Source organism: Haliotis cracherodii, unplaced genomic scaffold, assembly GCF_022045235.1.
Source record: "Haliotis cracherodii isolate W230 unplaced genomic scaffold, xgHalCrac1.p SCAF_3, whole genome shotgun sequence".
NCBI classification, from domain to species: domain Eukaryota; kingdom Metazoa; phylum Mollusca; class Gastropoda; order Lepetellida; family Haliotidae; genus Haliotis; species Haliotis cracherodii.
This window is the reverse complement of record NW_027266286.1, coordinates 10,621,761-10,638,856: the sequence shown is the minus strand read 5'-3', so window position 1 is coordinate 10,638,856 and position 17,096 is coordinate 10,621,761. Positions and strand designations below refer to the sequence as shown.

Below are 17,096 nucleotides of genomic sequence, written 5' to 3'. Positions count from 1 at the left end.
CTGTCCAATCGGCTGCATCAGTTTTTGTCAGCGTGACAGGTAGGTGTCAATTTCATGTACACATGAGATGAAAGGGACAAGATAATTGTCCTGGTTGTTGAAAGTTGTCTGTTTCAGAGGACTTTTCACTTGGACGTTATATACACATTCTTATTGTAACTGGCACAATTGTTTTTACTTTTGTCACAATTTGTAAATTTAAAAATAAATACATTAAGTCTTTGGCTGTTTATTAATTGTATGAAATATTACATATAGAAATAAAAATATCAAATTTATTTATTATCCTAATCTTTCATACAATAAAAAGAAAAATTTACCTTAGGCAATGAATTAATAATACTAAAAAGTAATTACAGTTAATCTGGCCTACTGCAAAATGACCTAGCCACCATCACACCTGTCCTAAACAGGTGAGAGAGGTCACAGGTTCATCAACATCACTGCCCAATACCTGGACAGCATATACACTCACAATACACAGCCACCACCAGCAAGCCCTTAACATGAGCCAGCAGCTACCATAATTACCTACCATTGTATGTATGTCAGTCGAAATTGACGACTGAAATACACGTCTTGTCAACTGTTGACACTTGACTGAGGCATGGATAGAATGTCAGACTTTTTCATTAACCACTGACAAAAGATACATTTTCAGCCAAACCTAAGCCAAAATATCTTATTACCTTGAACACTGAAGACTCGTTTGTATGAAAGATGTCACACTGAAAATATGACGCAAACATCTGTTCTTTTCCTCAATATTCATAAATTCTTGTATCAATGTATAAATCAATACTCATGACCCCTAAACTAATATTTTCCTCTGTAAGGAACAAACCATCGATAAAAAAACATCAAGACTGGTTTTATGATCAGAGCAAATAAAACATGAAACTTTACACACTGTGATTTGACAGCTTAATAAGCCATAAAAGTGTCAGCTTCTATTGAAATGAGCGATCACATATTTCATGTACATTTCATAGACACCCATGACACCTTATCAACTCTGGACATATATGTTACCTTGTGTTAATTACAGGTGTAGTTGAGATCAACTGGGTGTTAAATTATGATGATGATGAATTGTTTCTAACTTGCAATCATTAATGATGAAAGACGACACGCTGTAATTGTTGCGTTTATTGTAATCGGTTTTATCACCCATCAAACAGAAGTGAGCTATTGCATGGTTACATTGATCCTAATAATACAGATCCATTGACTTGTAATAAACAATGCACAATGTATTAATCAATAAGTCAATAAATCCATCAAAATATTTTTTGTGATTTTTAAGCCATAACTCCTCTCTATTCCATCCTAGGATACTGACACAGGCTCTTTCAACGAAACACTTAACCCCTCAGTACAACAACAGATCAATTTCAGTTACCATTTTTCCAAAACCTTATAAACATTCACCTTGTCAATTCCACAACGTTGTATGCATAACTACGGTCCATATAGACTATTTATGAATAAAAACATTTTTTGTCATATATTTCTGATAACTGATGATTACCTAAGATACATACATACATACATACATACATACATACATACATACATACATACATACATACATACATACATACATACATACATACATACATACTTACATACATACATACATACATACATACATACATACATACATACATACATACATACTTACATACATACATACATACATACATACATACATATACACACAGCCATACTGAGCTTATGTCAGAAGATACCCGTGAAAGTCTGGGGTAGAATAGGTCTTCAGCAACCCATGCCTGCCGTAAAAGGCGACTATGTTTGTCATAAAAGGCGACTAACAGGATCGGGTGGTCAGGCTCACTGACTTGGTTGATGCAGGTCATCGTACCCAATTGCGTGGATTGATGCTCATGATGTCAATCACTGGATTGTCTGGTCCAGACTCGGTTATTTACAGACCGCCGTCATATAGCTGGAATATTGCTGAGTGCGGCGTAAAACAACAAACAAACAAACTATGTCAGAAGAACTTCCAAATCCCTACCTAGTAATCTCATCCCATAACCTCTGTAATACAAATTCTGTCATAGTCCTTCAAAATGAACAATATTCATATTTAAAGTCAATAATTCTTTCATAAGATACTAAATTTTCAATCCATTAATGAAATCATCATTGAAAAATCCAACATCCTCGACATCATACGTGGTCCGACAATCAGAAACAACAAAACAATATGCCTATCTCACCATGACATGACAGGCTGTCAAAAAAAACTCACCTGTTAATTCATTAAATGAGGAAATACTATATCCCAAGAGCCTTGTCTACAAGTCTTTGATGATTACATCGGAAATATATGAGTCATAACTATAATAAATGTATCGATTGCTCTTAACCAACCATTTGTGATTGATTACGTTGCACTCTAAACAGCTGTCTTCTGACTGTCATGTTAATATTTCACATTGGGAAATATAGTCTAATCTTTAACATAATCCATGCATTTCTACAGTATTGGCTCTTTCCATGAGGGTGTAGATATTGATGTGGAAGAATATATGTAGGGATGAGATGGATGGTGGAGGATGGATGGTGAACGATGATGGTGGAGGATGGGTGGGATGAGATGGTCTCTGGGGATGGGTGGTGTTGAGATGGGTGGTATGAGATGGATGGTGGTAAGATGGGTGGTATGAGATGGATGGTGGAAGACGGGTGGGATGAGATGGATGGTGGAGGATGGATGTGAACGATGATGGTGGAGGATGGGTGGTGAACGATGATGGTGGAGGATGGGTGGGATGAGATGGTCTCTGGGGATGGGTGGTGTTGAGATGCATGTGGTGGATGGGTGGGATGAGATGGTCTCTGGGGATGGGTGGTGTTGAGATGCATGTGGTGGATGGGTGGGATGAGATGGTCTCTGGGGATGGGTGGTGTTGAGATGGATGTGGTGGATGGGCGGGATGAGATGGTCTCTGGGGATGGGTGGTGTTGAGATGCATGTGGTGGATGGGCGGGATGAGATGGTCTCTGGGGATGGGTGGTGTTGAGATGGATGTGGTGGATGGGCGGGATGAGATGGTCTCTGGGGATGGGTGGTGTTGAGATGGATGTGGTGGATGGGCGGGATGAGATGGTCTCTGGGGATGGGTGGTGTTGAGATGCATGTGGTGGATGGGCGGGATGAGATGGTCTCTGGGGATGGGTGGTGTTGAGATGCATGTGGTGGATGGGTGGGATGAGATGGTCTCTGGGGATGGGTGGTGTTGAGATGGATGTGGTGGATGGGTGGGATGAGATGGTCTCTGGGGATGGGTGGTGTTGAGATGGATGTGGTGGATGGGTGGGATGAGATGGTCTCTGGGGATGGGTGGTGTTGAGATGGATGTGGTGGATGGGTGGGATGAGATGGTCTCTGGGGATGGGTGGTGTTGAGATGCATGTGGTGGATGGGCGGGATGAGATGGTCTCTGGGGATGGGTGGTGTTGAGATGCATGTGGTGGATGGGTGGGATGAGATGGTCCCTCAAAATGGATAGTGTTGGTATGGAAAGAGGAAGATGGGTGGTGTGAGATGGTCTCAGGAGATTGGTGGTGTTGAGATGGGTAGTATGAGATGGATGGTGGAGGGATGGGCGGGATGAGATGGTCTCAGGAGATGGGTGGTGTTGAGATGGATGTGGTGGATGGGTGGGATGAGATGGTCTCTCAAAATGGATAGTGTTGGTATGGAAAGAGGAAGATGGGTGGTGTGAGATGGTCTCAGGAGATTGGTGGTGTTGAGATGGGTGGTATGAGATGGATGGTGGAGGGATGGGCGGGATGAGATGGTCTCAGGAGATGGGTGGTGTTGAGATGGGTGGTATGAGATGGATGGTGGAGGATGGGTGGGATGAGATGGTCTCTCAAAATGGATAGTGTTGGTACGGAAAGATGAAGATGGGTGGTGTGAGATGGTCTCAGGAGATTGGTGGTGTTGAGATGGGTGGTATGAGATGGATGGTGGAGGATGGGTGGGATGAGATGGTCTCTCAAAATGGATAGTGTTGGTATGGAAAGAGGAAGATGGGTGGTGTGAGATGTTCTCTCGGGATAATGGATAATGCTGAGTCAGCTACATCTCATCCCACCAAGTGTTATCAATTGCCTCTGTTCTCCCCCCATGGATTTCTTTCAGTAAATTTCATCAAAAACAAAATATAATCAGTAAGAATGCCTAATCACAGCATTACATCAATAAAATTAAACAGGCTCAACGCAATTATCAAATATTAATTGTTTTATTTTAATGACATTGCACCCCAAGGTATGCATCAATTAAACCGATAAACATCCCTGATATAAGATGCTGACAACTACACATAACCATAAATGCACCTAATATATCCACCATTAACATGACATCATGTGCATATGCTAATGCTATTGTTACAACATATTACATAACACACACAAAAGTACACAAAGGTAATCAACAATTGACGTCTCAAGTGAAACTGACAACCACCTCCCCACAAAAGCCCGACTAGCCCCCTATGTTATCAGCATCATCAGAACATCATCATATGAGCTCAATCCTGATCCTACCTTTGTTACATTGTCGTCAATTTCATCGGATCCCCATTTCCGCTCTTGAATAAAAACACAAACAATCCCGACAAAGGCCTTGTCACAGTGACCGAATCCCCTCATTTCCTACGTCGCAAGACCGGGCAAGAAACAGTACATACAAGAGGAGGGGCGTCCGTTTGCTAGCAGTCTGAGACTGTGTACATATCATGCTCGTTTCACCTTTCGACACGACAGGCTTTCAAGATTCAGGTGTCCTCAACCAGCGACAAAGACCACGGAGTCGAAATAAAGGTGGGGGTTGCGCCTCATTGGCTGGCAATCAGCGGGGAGAGGGATGAAGTTGAGGGGGGATTGTGATGGGGGAAGTGGTCTGTAACAGTTGCGTGATAAGAAGAGATTGCACTCCTTGATTTGCTGTGGTAGGCTGATGGCAGAATCACATATAAAGGATATGCTGATTTGAGATTTTTCAATTTTTTGTGCATGGACCAAGTGATGCGGATGGAGTTTGAGCTTATGATGGAGAGTTTCAATGAGTAGGGTTGTGATGTTGCTGGACTACATCGTGAACCTACAAAATATTCCATTTAATTCAGATGACTAAATGAAGCAAAAGTCAAATAATTTTTGAAAATTTTGCTGATTAAGCAAATCTTACTATATCTAAACAAAGTTTTTTCTCACCATTATTATTTTTATTGATATGATCTTAAATTCATTCATGATTAAACTTGAATAGTGTGATTTATGAGATATATTCATCATCCTAGAGCTGTTTTAATTCTGAACTCATTTAACATAGTACTACTGTTTTGATTCTCACTCAAAATCAAAACAAAAATAATTGTCACACATGCAATTATCATTATCGTCATCATCATCATCTTGCAAAATAATTAGCAAAATGTCATTCAAATTGTGAATCCATGATTTTCTATCCTTTATACGTCACACATCAAAACCAGACAAATCTATCTCAATATCTTTATCACAAAGAAGTGAGAGCACTGAAATGCTATAAGCACCAAAAAAGGACTATCCTACCTCAACCCTCAATACCAGGAAACCAACGTATTGTCCCTGGTTGTAAATAGCTCGTCAATAGCACAGGAGCGTCACTAGATGTAGTGTTGCACCTAATGCATTCTGTTGTCTATAGCCACTACATTTCACCCCCTGCCCTGTAAGTGCCTTTGTGGCTCCAATCAGGGATTAGGGAGCACCAGCCGACTGATTCCCTCTGCCTAATGTGATGGCCCTTTTATCAGTTCTACTGCTTCGATCAAGGCCTAAATAGGTCTCTTCCATCTGGGGTATAATTCACAATCTGGCTTCACCTTCAGGGCCTATGATATTGTCAAATGTACTGGTTGAAATGAACGAGTAAGGATAACATTAATATCAGATGTGATGGATAATGCTTTCAAGGCTCAATCTCATTGTGCTCTTTGATGAAATTGTAATGAATAATATCACAACCTATGGCAAAACACCTGTTTCGGATATTTACTCAGTTTATTTCGTGACACATCCATTGCACTGCTGACAAGAGCTGGTGGTGTCTATAACAGAAGCTGTATCGCAATCAGCGCTTCACGACACTGTAGACATCTATTTTGTCCAGTAATCCACAAATCATGGGTCGTGCCCATCTCGTCCTGAGGGTAAGGTAATACTTATAGTCCTGACCTTATCATCGATGGCTGCTCCACAATGTAAACATAACCTCGTTAGCATTTCATCTACGCTGTTCGCTGAGCTACGATACTTCCTTACTCGTCAATATCAGATACGAGAAGTCATGATATTGTTTACATTCTATAAATCAACACCATCATCATGTCCTATTTAACGAAAAATACTAGTTTGATGGATTAGAGAGTAGGGCTGGGACGAGTCCAAATTTACTACCCGGGTACCCACCACCCTATTACCCGACCCTACCCGGGTACCCGCTGTAGGTCTCAAAATGACCGATTGGGAACATTATTAGCATAGCCCTGGCAAAACATATTTAGCTACATGTATCAAACATTCTGGTCGTTCATACACTGAAGTTAATTAAGTTATATCTTTATTCAACCATATGAAAAATCAGAAGGAATGGGTGCATAGTCAGAAAGAAATGTGAACATTAGTGACTTTAGAGTAACCATAGAGTTCTAGATAATTTTGGTCATTAAACAATATATCACATGACTAACCATGGGTCTTGGTAGTCCTGTGGGTACCCGGGTCCTACTCAGTACCCACCCGACCCTGGTACCTGTGTTATCCGTCCCAGCCCTATTAGAGAAGTCAAATCCTCATAATAACTTTACACTATTTTCACACATTATCATTAAAAAAAGCATCCAACAATATTGAACCTCAGCAAATCAAACTCCAAAACATGATTATCAATACAAGTCAATACAAGTCAATACAATTCAATACGATCACACACCATCATTATCACACATGAGTATTATAAAGTTATGTCATGATAACGTATATGACAATCATTACATAAATATGTGAAGAACGTCAAATATACTTTCATTAGTTTGATCAACTCACCTCTTATGTATTTGTCCTTTCTATATTTGAAATCAGACTCCTTGATTTGATTAATCACCTTTTTGTCTACAGCTGACTCTGAATATCTGGCAATTCTCGAGGGTTTCCTACGCTGATTGCTTGACATTTTCACCGATATTTATATAGATATAATTTCCTCCACAAAATCACAGATATAAATAGTGGGAAAAAATATTCAACGACAGCAAGCAGCTGCTGCGATTAAAACACCTGTTTTTCATGCAATTTTTTCCCTCCTTGGGCAAAATAAGAACCTGTTTTTCACATAAAATAGAAATGAACAGGTGACCCTGCAGATATAAGACTGTATAGATCTCCCGAGTTAATGAGACGCCATGAGATGTATCGTCTATGTCATGTGAAAGTCGTGTCCACTGCAGTAACAGTCAATGGTTTCATGTGGTATCAATTTCATATATCTTGAAATTGACAACCATCCATTTCTACACAGGCTTATATCATATCGAGTAGCATGCCCATATCACTGAAATTGACAACCATCCATTTCTACACAGGCTTATATCATTTCGAGTAGCATGCCCATATCACTGAAATTGACAACCATCCATTTCTACACAGGCTTATATCATATCGAGTAGCATGCCTATATCACTGAAATTGACAACCATCCATTTCTCATGAGCACATGACATCATATCACTTCCCAGATGAGGCAATATCCAAGATGGTATTCCAACACAACTCGAACGTATCCAAGATCGTCGTCAATATCGTCGTCGTCGAAATCAACACATACATCCAAATTTCCGAAAATCTCCAACAATGATAGGAATTCGAAATGATCACACTTCAGTATAATACCTCACTAATCCCAACCTGTCACATTTTCACGTTTATATCACTCGACACACAACAACCAAATCCAAGAAACAAAAGTGTTAACACCAATCGTATTACAGCACTTGACTCGCCATAATCTTATCTACCATCACCATGCAGACAGGTGTATGCCCGCGTTTACTTATCATTCAAAACTATAATCCCCTTAATCCTTACAACAATAAAACTACACCCAAACAATGTGTTGGTGAAATAATGACTGTCTTGGGTATCACCTCCCACTGCCAAAACAACCTAATAAATCAGCTGATAGAAAGATACACGGTCAGCAAGACCCACACAAGCTGACAGGACTCTAACACACGTTAGATACATCTCTAGTTTTATTATACCTGTCTGGACCCGGGGGCGTCCATGTTGTCTCTTGACAAACATAAAAATCTCTTTCAATGATATTTAGCATACACCCTGGAGGAGACATCACATTATAGATTTTTTTACATTTTTTAAAAGTTGAAATTGCAGTGTAATGATGAATCATACAACTCTACAGGCATATTTCTAGCATTTTTCTATACACCATCTGATTGTAATAGGGTCCTATTTCCATCTGCTATGCCACCATGTCAATATCAGTAGTGCTTATTTAACAACTCTATCCAGACATTATAGTGCAGTCTCCTGCTAATCGTGTATTACAGATGTGCTGCAATACAATGACATCACTAAGATATAAATTACTGATAATTATCAATATTTTTTTATGAGTCATTTTTTCAAAATGAACTGCAAAAACTCAACTATACAGTATTGTCAAATGATATTTTAAATTTGAAACAATTTGAAAATAATCTCATCAGCATGATCCTCTAAGCATGGTTTTACTTCATTTTAAGTAAGTTTTATACAAACACACTTCCTTTATTTGTTCAGAAAGATAGGAAACCGACATGCTACTTTTTTAGCTGATAGCTAGCTTGTACAGGTATACATATTTTTGCTGTTCTTATCAACGACATCATGACTGATATCTTGTTAAGAATACAATACTCCAAGTGTGATGTTTATATAACGTTTCTTTCAAGTCTACAGCTTAATCTGATAACACTAGGCAGATAGCATGACATGTACCCTGCATATAGCTCGATCACTACACAAAACCAGGAAACCATTCAGTGGAGAGATCTGGATCCACTGTAAAGTTATTATAACACCCAGCATACACTCTAATTAATTCCTGAATCATAGATAATAGTTTAGTCACATCACCGAGTTTACTTAGAGCAAGTTTAACGACTAAAACCAGAAGTCTTTGACCATCTTCCTGAGGCAAGGGAGTTAACTAACTGTAAAAATCCAGTTTACACCCTTGCCGAACAAAGCTGGAATTTCTAGGCTCATTCATAGCGCCACCAGTGGCTATTACAAGTGATGTCCCTTCTATGTCTTTCCTGTTGACCAATCAGATTCCACCTCTCATATCACTTGATATGTCGCAGATGCGACTAGAGCAGGACAAGTTTACCCTTTTCGTGAAAACCTGGTGGATCAAATCATTGATTTTCAGTGATCCATTCATATAATTTTCATTACGATTGCCTTTTACATGTCAGGAATCTGTTTTAGTGGATATCACGACTGGTTATTCTCCAGTGTTGACATTGTGAATTCACATATTGTACCCACTGAACTAAGGTCTTTGGCCTGACATGTCAGCTCTTTTCTAACTACAAACCAAAGATATGAACAACTCATTTGAGTACCCATTTTGGTTATACACACAGTTACCAGTCTCGTCGCTGCACCTAATGACCTTAGCATTATCATTCCGAATTTTGCCATGTTTTGAGTGAGTGAGTGGGTATGGTTTTACGCCACTTTCAGCAATATTCCAGCAATATCATGGCGGGGGACACCAGAAATGGGGTTCACACATTGTACCCATGTCGGGAATGGAACCCGGGTCTTCGGCGTGAAGAGCGAACGTTTTAACCACCAGGCTACCCAACTGACCCGCCCTGTTTTGAATACCATGGAGACAAACATCTACTTGTGGGATTTTAAATTTACATGGTATTATGTAAATTTGAAATGTTGAATTGCAATTCATTTCAAACTTCGCAGCAGCCTCTTGCTGATAACTGACAATGATGAACAGTTATGACATGACATTTTGATAAAGTAATATTTCATGATTATTTTTTACATTGACACAGTTTGGTTGATTAAACAATCCGAACATTTTCAATACTAGAACAGTGATCTGAAAACTAATTTTGCTCATTTGGAATAGACGTCACGTGAAATATACAATCTTTGTTTCAGGACTAAGAACATATGTTATTATCATCTATCTCTTTCAAGACATCAAAAGAATGTAATGTATTTCATTGTCAAAATACACGTCAGAAGTGTTCTGATACACACAAAAATCATTGAAATAAAAATGAAAGAACATCAATTTTCTTTTTCTCATTGTTATTGAAAAAACTTCTCATTCTACTTAAAAGATACATTAAAAATGTTTTGAATGTCTTCCACAACATACGCTGATTTTAGTTTTCTTATGATTATGGAAAGCTTTTGTCACTTTCATTTATCAAATAAGTTCCAAAATAAAAATACTTTCCCGTAAACTAATCACAAGATTTTAATGTACGACTTTAACCTGCTGGAAACATACAGTCAAGTCGTGTTTCTGACACTCCTTAATCCGACATTCGGCTTTATCCGACACTATTGATGGGAACCGATTAAATCAGTGCTATCTAGACCTGTTAATCCGACAGTCTCGCACTCCGACTCCGACACACCTAATTTGCAACGAATTGCTGGAATCACTTATTAATCCGACACAGTGATCAGCGTACTCCGTGGTCATCTGCTCGCGAGTACACAGCCCCGTGTTTTGATGCGAGACGAGTCGGCCAGTAGCTGCATATTTCAACAGCTGCAGAGATAAACTTGCTCCATAATAAACAATCACTGCTTCAATAAACAAAACAGGATTAATCACATGCCTAGGTTACCTCAATCTCATTAAATCGGATACAATGTACATCCTTTAAGCTGAGGAAATATACCGGTCGTCACATTGTCAGGAAGTACATGATGTGGCCGACATGCCTGCTTGCCATGAGACAGTGAAGGATGCTGTTCACAGTGTAATAAACACACAAAACAGCTCCTGGCCATAGCCTACCTGTTTGTGCTGAAGTAGCTGAATGCATGATTCATCATGGGAGGTGATTTGTTTCCAGGTAAATATCCCAACCAACACACAGTCCTTGTTATAAGACCCGAGTGAGTGAGTGAGTGAGTGGGTGGGTGGAGGGGTGAGTGAGTGAGTGAGTGAGTGAGTGAGTGAGTGAGACAGACGCAAATTGGCAATATTCCCGCAATATCACATTAGGGGACACCAGAAATGGGCGTCACATATTGTACCCATGGGGAATCGAACCCGGGCTGTCGGCATGACGAGTGAACATATTAACCACTAGGCTACCACACTGCACCCCCTTGTGATAGAGTTAGTGAGTGAGTTATACGTCACTTTTGGCAATATTCCAGCAATATCACGGGGGACACCAGAAATGGGCGTCACATATTGTACCCATGGGGAATCGAACCCGGGCTGTCGGCATGACGAGTGAACATATTAACCACTAGGCTACCACACTGCACCCCCTTGTGATAGAGTTAGTGAGTGAGTTATACGTCACTTTTAGCAATATTCCAGCAATATCACAATAGGGGACAAGACCGATCATCATCAGAGCACAAGACCAATCATCATCAGAGCACAAGACCAATCATCCCAACACTTACCACTTCTTATCAGAGTACACAGCAGCCCTCATTAAGAGGCAGCCATCGAAAGAAAACAAGGCAATCATGCACAGGATCTGAGTACAAGACAAGCAATGCCAGAAGTTCAAAGACGGTCAAAAACACTTAGCTACCAGTATTTGAAGAAACAAAAACCCTCATCAAAATACAAGATATCTGTCCTCATAACAGCTAACTTCAACCTTCTAAGATAACAAAACCCCACTTTTCATGAATAAACAAGGTGATCTACATTTTGATACAAAGCTAGATCCACAACAATCACACAAATATCACACAGCCAAACAGTTTATACCCCTTTCGCTATGAACATCGTTTCTCCTCAACCATGAGTCAGTACCAGAACACGACCCCACTCCGACAAGTGACAGACTTAGCACTAATCCAGGATTACTTAAATGAAGTTCTCAGATCTGCGTATGAATTCATCTCAACTAATGAGATTTTATCCGATTGGTCACTGATCTTCCTGACGAAGACAAGATAACAATACCAACATGGAGATGAAGACAACCCGGTAACATCATGACAGCTCCAGATGACCTGTCTGTCACTCAAAACCCACAGAAACATAAACAGGATTAGGATCTGGTCTAACATATATTGTGTTTCAGACTACACTAGAGTAGATGCAATGTGCTTAATCATCATTTTATTGCTGCCTAGAGTGAACATTACTGTCTTGAGATTCCAAAACACTTTTCATTAAAGATGCTTTATTATTCAAAAGTTATATAAATTAGAGCTTATTAATCTGGATAGTTCATTTTGATCAAAGATGTTTAGATTAATAAGATTCAAGAATGCTTAGAACTTAATAGTGCTTCTGGCATAATTAGATTTAGAGTAATGGTGCTCCATTGTAGATGGGTTAAAGATCTAGAACACAACATTTGATAACAACCCAGGGATCCCCATGTATCATCCACTACAAGATATATCAAACTATCAGAATGTAACCTTTAATAGATATGTACACAGTAGTACACTTAAAACTATAATAAATTGTCAAAGAATTTAAACCAATGATAAACCATTTTATCGAACATCTGATTTGTATGTCGTATAATATATTCAAACCAATTCTGACTCGTGCTAAGATCAAGGCATCAGCTCTCTGGGTTATCAGCAAAACATTTCCATTCCAGCAGACAAACAACAATAAGATCACATTTCCCTGATTTTGTGGAAATCCAAAATAGTCTCCCTTATTAATCATTTCTTCACCACATTTATATTCTTTGTTGAGCAATCCTTCACTATTCCCCCATATCTCTCGTACATTACAATAATTTGACGTGTTGTCACTGTCCTCCTTTGAACCGAAGCCTTTCTTGCAAGGGCCAACCATGCTTCCTTAAAGGGGTCAGGTCGACCCTAAGGGGGTCAGTGTAACCCCTGACCTCAACAAATCTGAATCCCCTTTCAAGTGAAAGCTTGTCTTCAGGGTCCAAAGACAAATTAAACTTTTATAATCAAATATCAATATCCCCATAGCCTTTTGCAGCGATTGGAAATTTGGGTCCTTTGTTCAATTTCTTGAGATGAACATGAGAATTAAATTGTCTAGGTTGCAGGAATGACAGAAAACAAGGAATTTGCTCATTCCAATGAATATTGAATTTGAAATGGATTTTTCACAACCACATTTAACAGTTTGACACTTATAAACTTAAAACTGCAATTGGAAAATTTAAGCATCTTCAATTTTTTTCCACCAAAATGAACTATTTTCACAGGAAACGGGATTAAATTTTCATTAAATTCTTAAATTATGAGCAGATGTTTTGATGCGATTTGAATTTTGAATTTTGTTATTTGTAAGAAGTGCATGCTTACAACTTTCATAAAAACCAAGAAAATGTAATATAAAACACATTATATATATATATATATATATATATATATATATATATATGGCTTCACAGAAACTTTTAAACACCCTTTAACAGATGATAAATGCAATGTGGTTCTAGTTCAAAAATATTACCTTACCTTTCTTACAATGTCTACATCAATAAATTGGATTTCCATTTGCGAGACAGCCATTTTAGAACCCAAGTTTGGTGAACCAGATTCTTCTATACAAACAGCTGTGTCTATATTTATGACGAGGTCCCTGCTGCTGGGCTCCGGTCTCCACCATTGCTAATTACGAGGCCAGACGGAATGTGATATACCAATGTCTGTTTCATAATTTATTTGACAGACATCTTTTGAATCCGATTCATCTAGGTGCTTGTAAGATTTCTGAAGACCATTGGTCAAGGCAGAGTGGACAGGACCAGACAACGGAAATTGTGTTACCGTAGTTACTGAACCGAATGTTCCTACTCCATGACAATGGTAATAATAACAACAGAAAGAAGACGAAACGTCTCAGTAAGTTTGGCAGCCATTATAGAACTTATTGATTCATGGTATGTGAGTCATTTATAAAAGTTTAATCAAATTCTTGGTCTCATATTCAAGTGTATATATTCTTTCATCGAGGGGCAGTCGGGTAGCCTAGTGGTTAAAGCATTCGCTTGTCACGCCGAAGACCCGGGTTGGATTCCCGACATGGGTACAATGTGTGAAGCCCATTTCTGGTGTCCCCGCCGCGATATTGCTGGAATATTGCTAAAAGCGGCGTAAAACCATACTCACTCACTCACTCACTCTTTCATCGATTTCTTTCTGAAAATATTTAGGATATTTGAATTCATTGAGATCATAAATATGGAATATTTCAAAATTTAAATTGTAATGGTTTAAAAACCGTGATACATGTATAAACACGTATCGATACATCAACATTCTGCACCGGGCACATATCCACTCTCTTAGAGGAACTACGGTACAGAACACAGACAGGTCACTTTGATTCCATCAGCTCCTGGCTGTGCCATACTCGGAGAAATTAAAAGAAAGAGAATAGAATTGATTTGCTAATTTGATTTTGCACTCATGTGTACGTCTTCTTAAAAATATAATTTATATCTGAAAGTAACGGGCATGTGTGTAAAAAATGGTACTGGATATCTGCTCAAAACAAGTTTGAAAGGTTTCTAAAACTTTTATGTCTAACGTTTTTCAGTCCAATGATCAAGAGTACATTCGCCATTACTCATATTATGTAAGCAAAATCAATCTTTGAGATAAATCTTGAGCTGTGAAATGAATTAATGTCTTTCAGCACTTTCTTCAAAAATGAGATAAATTAAAGAACATTCTCTTTTGACACACATTCATTCATGTACTAGACTTCATCCACAAATCACAGCTACATTTATTAAGATATTTCAGATATTGACATAGCGGGAAAAATAATATCTTTGTAAAACCTAACTAAAAGATTTTCTGTACATTGAAATACTTGCACACTGGTTCAACCCACACTGCAAATATAGAGCAAATATAGAGCAAATATAGAGCAAATATAGAGCAAATATAGAGCAAATATCAGAAACAGAGCAAATATTGATGGAGAAACTGAATGTATAAAGTCTACTTCGTCTTGGGTTGGAAAATGATTATTCTGAAATAATCAATTCCATTTAGTCTTGGGTTACAAATGACAATTCTGAAAAAAACATGAAATCCTAATATTTGAGAAAATGCATGTTTAATTTCACAAAAAAACAAATCCCTGATTAGTTTCGATGCACAAACATGACATTTCAGACTTGACTTACATTCAAAATATGGACTCGCAAATGTCAGCAACTACCTCAGTCTGAGATACACACCTAGGCTTAAACAGCAGGTCTATTTTTTAGCTTTAATTCTCGTATTATTGTTGCGCTGCTGTCTGGGTGCTGCAGCCTAATAACTGAATCTGGTCGGCAATTCTTTCCCTGCTTCATCTTAATATGCCACCAGAACCCAGAAAAAAATTGAAAATCAATTTGTGTCCCCTAGGTAACGGTTTCATAGACTTTCGAATTCTACCAGACGTAGGCCAATATGGTGTAAGAGTAGTTTCTTTCTTAATGTTAGTATGGTGGATGGGATGAAGATAAGTTTTGGGTACTGCTTTAATCACTACTAATGACTTCTACACTCTGTTAATTAAGGATTGGCTTAAACATTTACCATGTTGGAATTCAAACCTGGACCTGCTGTGGGACGAGCAAACCACTGACCACTTGCCCAATACCTTTATCATTAACACATTTTGGGAGCAAGATGTTGTTGATATATAGCAAGGGGCACGGGTGGGCCAGTCGTCTAAGGTGCCGCGATTCGCTGTGCAGAGTTGCGTCCCTTGGGCACGCCAGAAACCTATGATTGTGGGTTCGAATCCCGGTTCGCCCCAATTATGTTTCTAGGTTTGTCAGCACCATACCCATGCTCGTGGGTTTCACCGAAGTGGTAAACGTCTGAGACCTGCATCACTTCGGGATTTCCTCCCACATTAAGCTGACATGCCGTGATATAACTTGAATACTGTTAAAAGCGGCGTTGAACCCAACTCACTCACCCACTGATATATAGCAAAGCTGCAATATGCATTGACTACCCAGTAGTTAAAAGTTATATATGGCTATAAGCTTAACTTATTCCATCAATATCATTAACATATAATGAACATATTTTTAAAAATTTGAACATTTTACATCTACATCAGTTAAATGTTCTACACAAAAGATGCTAAAGAACAACAAATTCTTTCATATCACTATCATATCATAACAGATTTACTTAAGTAATATGAAAGAATTAGGTGTTCTATATCTTTTTGAGTATTATATAACAATACTATATTACTATATTATTAATAAATGAATACTTTTAACTTAAAGTTCATTCATCACAAAAAAAATCAAAATAGTGTTAAGAAAATGCCTCCATCAATATCTTTCAAAGGTCAAAGCAAAGTATGCTATAATAATAGCAGCATTATCAGGTGATGAGAACCAAGTTTCAACTTTCTTGTCCTTAACCTTTAAATTTTGTGAGAGAAAAAACAGTCTCCCTAATAACAGCTTTTTGTAGGAATGGTTTCAGCCCTAGAGGCATTGAGTAGAGAATAGCAGACAGAGAGGTATATGGGTTCTCTGGGCTGGTCATGACAGCACAACACACACTGACAACTAACACCCAAAAATGTCACTTAGCGGAAGAAAAATGTGATTGAAAAAGCACAATATTGAGTCAAGACGTCTACTGTAATCTGGTAATGGCATTTTAGAAATGAAATATTATGGAAAGAAGGAAAAGGGGAAATTTGGAGAAACTGGAGAAACTGATCCTCATATATATAATGTTTTGCTATTTTTTTGTGCATTGTGATACTTCCGTTGAAT

The 17,096-nt window shown here is 38.5% G+C and overlaps 1 protein-coding gene across 13 annotated transcripts in view; it reads right to left on the bottom strand.

Annotated features, from left to right (window-relative positions):
* The window catches only part of LOC139473941 (neuron navigator 2-like), a 733,750-nt gene that overhangs the window by 137,456 nt on the left and 579,198 nt on the right, over nucleotides 1-17,096 (bottom strand). The gene's annotated exons all lie outside the window — the stretch shown is intronic.